Source organism: Dromaius novaehollandiae, chromosome 10, assembly GCF_036370855.1.
Source record: "Dromaius novaehollandiae isolate bDroNov1 chromosome 10, bDroNov1.hap1, whole genome shotgun sequence".
Taxonomy (NCBI): domain Eukaryota; kingdom Metazoa; phylum Chordata; class Aves; order Casuariiformes; family Dromaiidae; genus Dromaius; species Dromaius novaehollandiae.
In genome coordinates, this window is record NC_088107.1 from 19730422 (window position 1) to 19743742 (window position 13321).

Here is a 13321-nt window from a genome sequence, read left to right on the forward strand (position 1 = left end):
CAGCATTTCTACAGTATGTACAGTGCTGTGCTGCCACATAGCCTCCCACAGTACCAAGGAGACTCACACTGAAGAAAGTATCTGTATCAAATAAACTAAAAAATAGGCAGAGTTTAATTAAATAAGCATTCAAAATTAAATCATATAATTATTAAGTATTCTTATAGCTAAATGATAGCTCAGAATTGACAACAGACCTTTGCTGGAAAGGCAAATGCGATTCCATGAATGCCTTGCAGGCCTCTGCTTTCTCTAAAAAAGCTCACAGTAGGGATGGACAGGTTGTAAACAGTTCACAGCTCTTGCCTCCATTGTTCTGGGTTCATCTGTAAGCTGTTAATAAATATACTTAGATTCTGTGTGTATTGGCTATCTTTTTCAGGCCCTTCAGTGCAGCGCTCTCACAAAGATCAATCACTGCCCTCTTTACTCGAGGACTACTTCTTCTAGCCCTTCTCTAAATCCCTTCTGGTCCTTCCATACAGTCAGCGTAATAATTTAGCACTGACAAGACTTGCCAAACTTCCCCCACATCTATTTCCACTTCCCTTCATTTTTCTTGCTCCTTTCATTTTTTCTGTCTGTGCTGACTCCCTAGTTCCTCTTCTACTAAATTATGCTCTATTATTTCCACAGCCTGAAGAACTCACAGCTGAAGCATTATTTCTAACCTTATTTTGTATTCCTAGCATGTGCTATAATCTGTTTTGAGGTTTATTTGCAGCCAGGATGCTGACACAGCATCAGTTTTGTTTTCATGGTTTGACTGGGTAGAAGTACGCTTTACTACAGGCACTGGGATAAAAACAGTCAGCTATCTAACATGAACACAAACACATTTTGAATGAACCTTTTTTTCCAAGTTGTCTGGTATTAATTCTAAGTGGTAACTGCAAGGCCTCAGCTCATCTTGGAAAGAGAGAAGAAAAAAGGGATCAACTGCAATGGTATTTATTTTGCATATTCTCCTTTCCCCATTTTAACGTGTCGGTTCTTTTCACAGAAAATAAACACCTGACCTACTTCAGAAGCTACTGTAGGGTACCAGGTTGTGAAAGCCCCTAAAAAGCTCTTCTGGCCTCTCAAATTTGTATTCTCCATTCCCCAGAAAGCACTAAAACCTGAACTGACTCATTTATACCAGACTTTCTGGTTGAGTCCTTTTACGCCCTAGACATCCACACTTCTGTCTTTAACCTTCTTAGTTCTCCTCTTCTCATGTGAAACTATATTCTATGAATGCACTTAAATCTAAAATCCCATATCCACGCTTTTCTCAAGTTTTAGGGAAGGTCCAGAACATGAATCACTTTTACAAAAGACCCTTAACAGCTGAGCAGACCCCTCGCACAACTTTTTAAAAAGCCAGTAAGGACACTAAAATACTCATTTCCTTAGCTGTGGTATTATAAACTCTCCAGTTATTATGAAAGTCTATGAAAGCTGCTATAAAGGCCTAATTTTTATATTTTAGCTGCAACACTGCTCGGTGAGTTAGTAATAAAAATGATTGTAAAAATATCACATTTATTTTATTTGATCTATGGATTGCAAAAATAAAGTCATTGCCAACCATGCAAATTCAATGCTCTAGACGAACAGCCATGAAGAAAGGTATTCTTATTGTAGCTTGTAAATAAGCATCACTTAAACTGACATTAACATTTATAATTAAGAAAGAAGAAACACAATCAAAGAGAGAAAAACATGAATAACTACAGGGGTTAACACATAGCAATATAACATATGTCTGAAGATGTATCACTTTCAAAACAATTACCTAATAACGGCACTGGAAAGCCAAGCTTACCTCAGAAGAATGATTATAAACATAGGATGCACATCGTCATCACCTCAAAAGTGATTTTTTTTAAAAAACAAGAAAAGAGGTTACACGAGTATTAATCATAAAGTTAGCTTTTCTAGCTCCCTGACTCTTTTCAGCCTAGCATAGTGTAAGAGAGGTCACTAAATGACAAACTGAGTCAGCTGTGCTGTACTTAGCACATGTCAAACTTATTACAAAACTCCGAATAAATAACTCAGGAAGGCTGCTCAGGAAAAAAGCTGATTGCTGACAGGTGAAGCTCAAGGCTTTAGAAATTTCAAATCTGAGACCAGCCCCTTGTTCTTGTGGTGGCCAATAGCTTGACATTTTGGGTACATCCTCTGTATATCAAATATGTACATTTGTATTAATTCCCAGAATTTCTTCATATCCTCTAATAGGGTATGTTATACAGTGTTTTTAGGGGGCAAAAAGACAAGCCTCACTATCTGCTCATCATCAAGAGCCATATTCAAGGCTTTTGCCACGAACAGTAAGGTATGAGAATCAAACACCCTCACCCTTCTTATTCGGGTTGCAAAACCTGCAAAATACTAGACAATCTCTCACCTGGGGATTCCCAGGTATCAGCAAAATGAACTTCTGTCTTAATCAGCAGCTTGCAAAATCTGTGGATGGTCTCTGTGCTGCACTTTCCCACACTGCAGAGCCCGCTGACCAAACTTGGGTTTAGCCTAATAGTTAATAGCAAAAAAGACTGCACGAACACAGTTCTGTCAGAATACATTGGCTTTCACTCCTACAACAGAAGACACACATCCCAGACTTATACACCTGCTCTCCCCCAAACATGAGGCACCTAAGCAAGGTGCTTATGTCAGGACCGAAGTTTCCTTTGGCTCTCTGCATAGTTCAAAGGAGAGATGTAGGTACCCCTAAAGGGTGTCGTCTGTCTGAAATCTGCATCAGTCACCCTTGGCTGCCTCTACAATCAATGAAGAGATACACACACCTCCAGAGAGTGATTCAGATCTTGTGTACCTCTCAGGTTGAATCCTGACATATACTGAGTGCCATACGTGACTTTCCCTTACATGACAGGGGAATAAAGACCAAAAAACTTGTGAAAAATAGTATAAAAGACCATCTCATAAAATTACAAGCATTACAGAGTTCAGACTCTCAGCTTCTTCAGGGAATGGCTATATAAGTGGCATAACTAACATTTAAAAATAAGAGGCATCCTGGATCAAGGATTTCAATGTTTAGTTGAATCTTTTTGGGGGGGCTTTTTTTGGTACATGGAGATTGGTATTTCTAAAACTGTTTCAATACTTTAACTTCTGCTTATTGCCAGAACCAAGAAAGGCAAAATCTGACAAGTGTTGTTGCACCTCAAACTCTTCCACCCCCAACACATACATTAGTTCAATTTCAGTTTTAACTAGAAAGTACGCAAATTCAGATTTAAAATTTAAACATTTTCTTATCTGTGCTTACAAAAAAAGGAGTTAGAAAAAGACAGTTTAATACTCAGTTTGTGAATGTCTGTATACACGCATTATTAGCTTTAGTCTTTTGATACAGCTTTCATCCAGACTGAATTCTCAAATCTCATGTCAAATTATGTTGGTCTTCAAAATATTTCTTCTACCCCATTTTAGATTTTCTAGTTTCACAGCTAACAGAAACATTTACTCATGTCGACAGGCCTTTGGTGTTTTTCCAATTTACACTAAATTACCCAGGAGGTCCTCCAATACTAACCACAGCCAGGAAGCCCCATTAACTTGACCGAACTATGTCTTCTATAGCCTGACGCGCCTTCCTTTTCCTGTGGCTTTTGTCTTCTGTTGGCTCTGCCCTCTTCTCTGACTCACTACTGGTTATATTGTCATACGATCCCACACAGTCATTCTCAGCAGTTCAGCTTCAATAACCAGCCCATTACCATGCTGGATACATTTTTTTAACCGCAGCAAAATACTGATTTCTACCTGACCCTCCCATGTACAACACCACACTGCTCTTCAGCATAAGCCAGCTCCAGGTGGTATGTTGAACACCCCCAAAAAAACCCCCAAACTCTGTGCATGTTTTGTCTCTTGCTCAATTTCCTTCTCTCCTTTAGATTGACGGCTTTATTTTCACTACAAAATCTATATTACAAAAGCAGTCTTCACTCTCTCTCCTATCATTTACTTCTGCTACACTCAGGACAATTTTTCATCTTTGAAAACTAGAGTGACTATTTCATCTCTCTGCCCCTCAAATTACACCCTCATCTTTCAGTTCTACTGTATTCCCTGCTAAACCAAAGTAGCCAGCCTTTCGGACTCCCATTCCTATTATTCTGTTCTGCATAGCTGCTTGTAGCTTCTCACAAAAACCATCTGATTGCTTTCTGCTTTCTACCCCTCCCCATGAACTTCATCAACTGATTAGAAAGACTATAACCCCCTCCTTGTAATCCCCTGCCCTGTTGTACAGAGAGGCGACAGATAATGACTTGATAGTTTCCAATTATTTGAAATATGCATTAGTGTTAAAAGAGGGGGAAGGGAACTGTAGCGCTTTCAAAAAACTGCATACTAGAGGTGTTCTCTCCCTTTGTCTGACATTTAACTTCTTAGAGAGTGTAACGTTTGACGTACAGCTCTTATGCTCATGTGTTTCTGTTCAGGGCACTGCCATAAAAAGCGCTGTTCTCGCCTGCGAGTCTGGGGGTGCTCTCGGAACACGCGTGTTCAACAAAGATCATCTGCTCAGCAGGCGCTCCATACTGCCCCATTAATGCTTACATACATTTCTTACATCTGTACTTCAAAAAACTCTTGCACAATTCTAATGGAGGTATTTGAGTAAGAAGAAGGATTTTTTTTCCCTCAAGGTAGTGCATTACACGCTGTTTATTGTACTTTATAGCTAATTTTGATACTTATGGTATTTTGTAGATACAAATGTAACCAGCATGCAGTCATTTTGTGCCGCTTATCTTCTCATCTTTAACAGGAAGAAAACAAAATGAAACCAAAAACAATCCCTAATATTTATGTCAGCGCAAGAATGGATCAATGGATCAGAGCCAAAACAGTCCTAAGAGGAAAGCAATAGTCTCTTTTCCTGTTAATGAACAGTATGTTGCTACAAATTCACGTAGGCTTTGATTTAATAAACACAAATGGATGAATGTGCTTACGGGATGTCATCCCCTTTAGGCTTGAAATCACTGACATGGAAGAATTGCCACACTTCAGTGAATTGAGCAGTACTCCCTACTCTTTCAAAGATTGCTCATTGTGGCAAAACAGAAATGAAAAATGGAATTTAATTTTATAACTAATTCTTGTGCCTTTGCTGAGTTCGATTTTTTTGCATTAAAATGCGTATTAAAGAAGTTGTGTCCTGTTTTACCTGACTTAAATAAGAATTGGATCAGTTTAATTTAAATAATGTTTAACTTGAACAGAATGTTTTAATAAATCTAAAAAAATAACTTTGGAGCTGAGCTACCATTTGACCTCCCTCATGCAGGTGGACTAGTTTTATGAGCCAACTCATTTGAGGACATGAGTCCACAAATGTCAATGAGCCTCAGCCCACATAAGGCTTATTGCAAACTGGGACTTATTTATATATTAGATGTTCTTCATTTCAGCAAGAGGCCAAAAACTGTAATATCCAATGACAGGGCAGTGCTTTCAACCCACTCTGCAAAATTACTAGTGGCCATCCAGCATCCAAAAGCCCTCATGCAGCATAATCCCTGTAAAACAGATACTCAACAGCTGCTTGTCCATTGTTATTTGACCTGCCAAGGGTTAACAGTCCTTTTATAAACACTGCTTTCCTTTGCAGAGCAGGGAGACACTTCTTTAGAAGCAAGGGGAAAACAAGCAGGGTGCAAATTCCAGCGGCTCATCTCTCAGTGTATTTTTTAAAAACAGTCTGGCAGGGCGGAACTCAAACTGCAATCTCATCTGCACGACATACACAAATAAACTACAAATCTCAGTCTGGCAGCACCCACATTCACAAAACACCACCAGGGCTTATCAAGTATTAAAACAGAAAAGGTTTAACACAGCCTAACAAAAGCATACCTGGAGCGTCATGACACTCTTCTACATCCCTGAATTTGAGCTCAGAAATATAAATTGACTTAATTTTAATCCAAGAGTCAATACAAGTTTCTGTTCTGACACAGAGCTCAAGAATAGCCTCCAGCAAGGGGTGCCTAATGCAAACATGTGTACTGTGCCACAAAGCCATATTGATGGATATCACAAGAGTTTGTTCCTTCAATAAGAGACAATTATCAAGCAGTGCATTTTGTGGGAACAAACATAATCCAGAGATCAATTCAGATTTCTCAAGGATTTTTTAAAAATCTATTTTACAGCTTGACTAATACAGGCTTGTTAACTTGGGCATGTTTTAAAGTTTCCGTAACAGACAGGATTATGCTCTGTGGGTGTATTTGTTTTCTTCCAGGAGAGCCTTTTCCAAATGCAACAAGAAAAGCCACACTTTCCCAAATACAGAGAAAGCTCTCTCCATGTCTTTGACCTTTGTTAGCTGCAAAGGGTTGGATAGAGCAAACTTGAATAAAGTCCTTTAATGTTCATTGACAAATTTGTCCAAGTACCAACCCTAAGATAGATCTGTGACTTTGCAAAATTGCATCTGCTTCAGCAAAGCTGGTAATACGCAGTTGCTTAGCTGCAGTCAGGCATGGGAACTTCGCTATTTTCTAGAAGCAACGACAGAACTGATTAGCAGAGATGGAAACTAAATTCTGCTAAGTATACTCAAATGCTTCTGAGGTGAAACGCTGCCCTACATAATTCACACAAAATGAGCACAACAAATTCCAAATTTTGTTACCCCTAGGTTAAGGGGAGTAAAAGAAGCTGGAAGAAGGTATAACACTAGACAGTTCCACAGATTACACAGGCTACACACCTTCATACCGTGTCAGAGGTACAGTTCTCATTAATTTAAAAGCCTTCTCCAGCATTTCGATGGAGTGATTGATTACCTGTCATCCCAACCACATCAGTCATATCACCTAGTACTGTAGTATATTTTAGCTTAATTCATTATAAATGTCTTCCTTCAAAGTAAGAAAAAGGGATCAAAAACTCACTTGATCAGATATATGAACTTTACAATTGGCAAAACCCATTTCTTGTCTAAAAACAGGCCACGAGCCACAGCTTTGTGTTTTTCTTTAGCCCTTTTGAGAAACAAACAGTAAATTTCCCTGTTTACCACAAGTCGTGGCAGTAAACCACAGAGGCAGGAGGATCACAGAAGGGACATTAAACAAAGAGAAAGAACTAACAAGCCAGCAAATTATTGAAACTTTTGATAAAAAAAAAACTATTGGCTGATACCGTTAATATAGAAGTTGCTTAGAAGACTGGACTCAACTGCAGCCCCATGCAGAAAACACCTTAATAGTGTTCTCTGGCCTGAACATTTTGATAGCGCAGAACCTTGCAGAAAGATTAGCTCAGTCACAGAAGAATTAGCTGCAGCCAGACCGATCAGCTCCGTTTTGGAGGTCAACTAATTAGCTGGTTTGTAGGGTCACGCTAATGAAAATATGTGGCCTCTGGTTCTAGATTCAGATCGGTCAGGGCTAGCTTATGGATCTCTGCACCAAACTCCACTGCAGTTTAAATGAACCAAGCCTTAGGTAAATCTTTCAGTTCACTTCAGCAATGGGGTATCTTTCTGTTAGCCATCATGCTTAAGGAAGTCCCCCACTTCTAAGTTCTCATTGCAGAATGCTACCGTTTTGAGATATATGCAGGCCCAGCACACTGACAGACATGTACATCATTCTTTTGGGACTGTAGTATCCGTAAAAAGTGGTGTGTTCTCACAGCTGGTGATCCTTTGAAAAACATAGAAAAGACTGCAAGTTCATATTAATGAAAAATGGGTTAGATTCTTTTAAAATAAATTCTAAGCTGTATCTTCAGCTGATAGCTGCAACAAACCAACAAAAACCCCACAGACACGTTATTAAAACTAGACCCCTCGTGCTGCTTCCTTTGCTTTTCTTGAATCTGACTAGGCTTTAAGCTAGGGAACAAAAGGGCCCCGTAGTAAAGCTTGTTTACAGCATTCTAGTGCTACTTGGAGAAAGCGATACTGGCAATCTGATGAGAAAGCCCATGTTCATCCGTTTCACAGTTTCAGTTTGCAGCTCCAAGTCCTAGATAAGCATCCAAATATCTGGGGGCTTATCCTAATTGAACCCATATTTTCAGAATCTGTACCTTATCCTGCAAGGTCTGGTGCCTCCTGGGTCTTCTCAGAATCCTTATCCCCAGGTGAAATTAAAAAGACAAAAGGATACTCTACAGCTTGCAGCACCAGGGCCCCGTCAGATCACTCACTGCTTGTTAAGGCAGAATTAGAGCATATGCTTCCTAATGCTTTGAATAATTAATTATTTCTGCTAAGTAAAACAGCTCCAACTCAAGAGACTAAAACAGACCTACCCCATACCTACTCATTTGGAATGTGAAAGACAAAGTCAGGTTCTGTTCTGAATCTTGCTTAGTAATAGCAGGTGCTCAGTCAGGGGTCTGACTCGAGTTTTGACAGGAAGCTGTAGAAAGTGGTGCACACGATTATGCAAAAAGTTTTGGCTTTAGCAAATCAGGATTTCCTGATAGGAATTCATTTTGCTGGAAGATTTCATAAGTGGCTCAAGTTAGAACTCCCTCTGAAATTCCCTGTGCCATCTTTCACTACAAAACTCATGAGAACTTCATTTTGCACTGTTTTGTACTTAGCACAATAATTTTAGTTCATTCTGTGCGTGTGAACTGAAAAACTAGTAAGAAGTGTTAGCTAATGAATATGGAAGAAATATTTGCAAAGGACAGATATCACCCCCAAATTTTATGGATTTTGTTTAGCATATTACAGAAAACAGTGAAGAAAACAACACAAAAAGAATGCTAGCTTGATAACAGAATTTCCACGTGTAATTGTTAGATATGCAAATAATACCCACTCTAATATAGAGACATAAACTGACATATGTATTTGGTTTTGCACCACTGTCACTGACCCATATCTCTAATTTCAATGAATATATGGCAGAGGGGGAGGGGAGCTACCTTAAAATGAGCAAAGTGTTTTGATCTCATCACTGACAGTCACGTGGTACTGTATTACTTCTTGGCAGATTTAAATCCATACAAAATGCAGAAGTGCCCTTTCCGCAGCAGTGACTTTGAGAACCTTCAAACATGGACTGCTGTGGTACTTTTCAAGTTTTGTGTAACAAGACCCCTTTTGGGCCCATCTGTGTGCTCCTACCTAAAACTACGTGCTGTGAGCGTTTCCGTGCGGACCACGGAGCTACCCGTGGCGCCTCGTGGTGCCTGGCAGTTTCGGCACAAGCGAGGAGGGCGAGCCGGCTATGCCACGGCAGCGCTGGGGGACGGCGCTGCCGCTAGGAGCGAGCGGTAGTTAGCTGTTCCCTGGCCGGTACAAACTTCACCATCTCTTTGAACTTCCTGTGACCCTTTGGGTTATGACTGACAATTACAGAAATGCTGAGCTACTGAAACACAAACCTACTTACCTTTCCCATATCTGCTGAAGTTCTCTTCTAAGCTATTTTCCCTGTAACCTGAAATGTTTTCTATTTAGACTGGCTTGATAAAGTTGATGAGGCCTAATATTTAGGTTTGCTATATTGATGAAAAGACAGTTTTCGTAAGTGTATTTTTAATACAAATATTACTCAGAAAAATGTGTCATAATCTTACAGATGGACAAGAAAGATACAGTGAAATTAAGGGTCTTATCTAGGGGCAACTATGAAATTTGGCTGAAACCTTTCTCATACCAACCACAGCATTTATTTCCAAAATAAACTTTTCAAAAATGTATCCTAAATATACCATTATTAATATTTATTTTACCTTTATCCATTCATATATGTTTGCATCACAATCCTGCCTGCACAAGTCACTTCTGTTTAGAGCAAATAGGGTGAGCAAGGTTGAACTAAACAACTTCGGAGTTTCAGGTTTTGGAAGAAAACGTAAAGCAAAACCAAACTTACTCTGCAACCCAGTCACTATGTGGCCACATGCTGTCGGCTATTTCATTGTTAGAAGAGACTCTGCTGCGTCCATGAGATGAATACTGAGCACAGTAACACCGAGTTAATGTGGCAAGGCTTAAACGCAGTTTGGCAAAACAGGGCTATTCATTTTCCTGATCAGGTTCTGTACTCTGCTCAGCATGTTTACCAATACTCAAACGGCATGAAGTCACTAACCGACAGCTTAGTGCACTAAATACAGCTGCTCTGTAACACTAAGTCATCTATTTATCCTCTAACTCTGCTTCTTCAAGCAGTTAGCACCACTGCCAAATCTACTAAGGAGAACTTGCACTTTGCTACAGTTCAGTAAGCTGAACTCTGAAGCTACTGGCAACTTGGCTGCCGTGTCGAGGCACAGTTACATAACCCACTGAGCTGAATGCCTCCCCAGGGGGAGACGGAGAGTACACAATGGGAAAAAAAGAAGCAGGAATCCACATTTCAAAGGCATTATGGATGGAATACTATGAAAACAGACTTTTAAAACTTCTAGTACATTGGTATTTTGTAGACGTTTGTTTCCTGTTTTCCAATGCAGACCACTGCATACTTTCGATCTAGACAGCCAATGAAAGAAAGTGAAGTGCATTAATCTCAGCCACTTGCATAGAGGACGCTGCACTCTAAGGACAAACGACACAAAGCACAATCATTTGCATTCCTCAACTGAACTTGATGATTAGGCGTGTGTGAATTAAAAGTAATGTGGCCAGGCCAGGTCACTGACATCTCCCTCTCTGACGGAAGCCTAAAACAGCAGAGGGGAAATGCCTTCTGCTTAGAGTCTCTAACATGGCCGAATAAATGAAATTAAATGATGACCTTCAATATTTCTATCATGATGGTAGTTCATTGCAACAGTGCACCAGTCATTTCAGGAAGGATAAGCAGCAGGCTTATCAAATACCAGTTCAAATATCTCTTCTGACAATCCCAACAATATTTTGTCCAGCTATACCCTCAAATTTTGTTATGGTACAAAGGTCCTGAGCTAGTACAAGTGAAGTGCTACATGCAGAATCCTATCAGTTCCTTCTAGTTTGAGATCTGGCCCTATGAATCTTTAATAACGCAACAGTTCAAAAATAACAAAGTGAAAATTATATAAGCCTCTTTTCCCAAAACTATCTCAGACCGTGGGGATTTTTGGGGTGGTCACCAACACCTAAATGCTGGATTAAGACAAGCAGCTTATTTCACACCACTGATAACTAGTTGTATTGTAACAAAATTCTGTCACTACTAATCTGGGTTGCTATTTAGCTCGTAAGGAAAGAAGGAATGGACAAAGGGAAGGAAAATCAGTGCCTCAAAAATCCAGCATCTTGCAATCTGTTTCTTGCACCAAAATTATTTCTGTTGGGCCTCATATATATTTCACAAGATAAGGGCCAAGATTTGAGATTCTTCCATTTAATAAAAGTGAAAAATTTTCCTGTGACAATCAGAGGATCATAAAGAAATTCACTGCAGTTCTTTTTGGACTGTTAGAATGAAGAAATGTGAAAAGATTATCCTGGAGATAAATAGCTTTGTAAATAGCTTTGCAAAACACAAGATAGTTGTCTGCTGTACTCAGTTCTATATACACAATTTCATATCAGGACAAAATATGCCATCTTCTTAATTTACCAAAGCTATGGATGTTGTGAGGTAACTAAACAAAAACTATAACAACTAATTTAATTAAAGGAGAGAGAGATTTTTCTGCCAGTTAGGTGATGGTCAAACCCTTCAACATCACGATTTAACAACGATCTTTGCTGCCAGTCCCACAAATTGCTGTATAGGAGCTAAATCAATAGTTTTAAGTAAAATTAAAACTAACTCATGTTCTTACCTCAGCCCATCATTAAATTTGATCTTTAAAGCTTAAGTAGAATAGGTAACTTCTTTTTACTTTGCATCTCATTTGACCAAAACCAGAAACAGCTACAGTGGAAACCATACGAAAGCTATCGTCTTGTTTTTATCTAATCCTAGACAAAGAGAAGTCTGGAAAATCTGTAAGAGACTGTTCTCAGTAGAAATTTTCAGTCCAAATAAGATGAGCTTCTGTATTTTTGGATACCTATTCAAAATTCCAAACTAACTGAGGTCCGAATAACTCATCACTTGTGCCAGCCAAAAATCTGGAGAACCATATGAAAAAGAATAAATATGCAAGAAACAAATGTACCTAGAAATTGGGCCTTGGACATCACAGTTGTAAAAGGCAGGTAATACAGATTACAACAGAGGAAGGTGGTTTATTTTTATTTCCTGTCAAGGAAACACCCAAAATACAACAAAAAGTATCTTTAAGGATCTAGGTTTGATTTCCTAAGTTAGATGACAAAAACAGTCCTGAACAACTGGATGTCTTCCTAGATGCACTGAAGGCCCTGTACAGGTCAGAATGAATCATAAAGAAAAGAGTACTAAGTAAAACGTGAATCTGCAAAGAACTGAGTAACTTTCAATATAGTGAAAAGAGAAATGGGGAAACTTAACAAGATCAGGCATATAGATCACTCCAGATTAGCATGCAGATACTGCTAATTCCGCAGGCTACTTAATGCATGGTTAGTACAATAATTAACATTGCTCTTGTAATACTTTTGTATGTTTGAGAGCATGGAGGAATTTTAGAGAGCATACCTGAAGCTACTAACCAGTAGTAAACAGTCTGTCTTCAGCCACATGCACATAAGAGGCTAACATCCATATGCATCTCTCTAAAGGATTTAATAGATGCGTGACACTAAATTATGAAGTTTGAAGGGCAGAGGGGAAGAGTGTGGGTTTTGAAACCAATACAATCTTTTAGCTTCCTTTATTGAGTCTCTGTTGAAAATGGGAAGGGGATTTACAGCATTGCTTTCATGGGGTAAATATTTTAAATAAATGAATAAGTAAATAGAGTGGGGATTTGGATTTTATCTGAAAATCACTCAGGCATGAAGAGGCCAAAGCAGTGCATGCAAATACTGAGACAGTCTTATATCTTCCTCTCTTTCTCTTTTTCATGAACACACATAGATACAACAAGCATATGTAATGAAAGAAGCATTGGAGACCTTATATTGGGAGGTTTCTGTAGTAACCTTCAGAGGGTTCCCTGGTCACTTCCACAAATACTTGAAGAGTGAGCTGAAAAGCTTAAATTCTCTGATTCTGCCTGGAAGTTCCAGTTAATGTGTCAATCGAACTAAGCAGTTAAAGGTGGACATCAATTCGTAAACCCATATAACTACCGACCACCTTCTGCTCCTTTCTAATAGTTTTAAATAGCTCCCGAGTGCCCTCATGGCTATTCCTAATACAAGACCTGTGCTGCTCAGAAATACTGAGAACCAATAAGTCTAGCAGAGTTGGACTCTAAATGACGAGCATTATGTAATTGT

The 13321-nt window shown here is 39.1% G+C and overlaps 1 protein-coding gene and 1 long non-coding RNA gene across 3 annotated transcripts in view; one reads left to right on the top strand and one right to left on the bottom strand.

The window, feature by feature from the left end:
- RORA (RAR related orphan receptor A) overlaps positions 1 to 13321 on the bottom strand; it is a 396655-nt gene that overhangs the window by 170299 nt on the left and 213035 nt on the right. The window lies entirely within an intron of this gene.
- On the top strand, positions 3689 to 5145 carry LOC135329395 (uncharacterized). Its single transcript, XR_010390857.1, has 3 exons — positions 3689 to 3842; positions 4473 to 4679; positions 4802 to 5145. It is a non-coding gene; the product is annotated as an uncharacterized LOC135329395 (long non-coding RNA).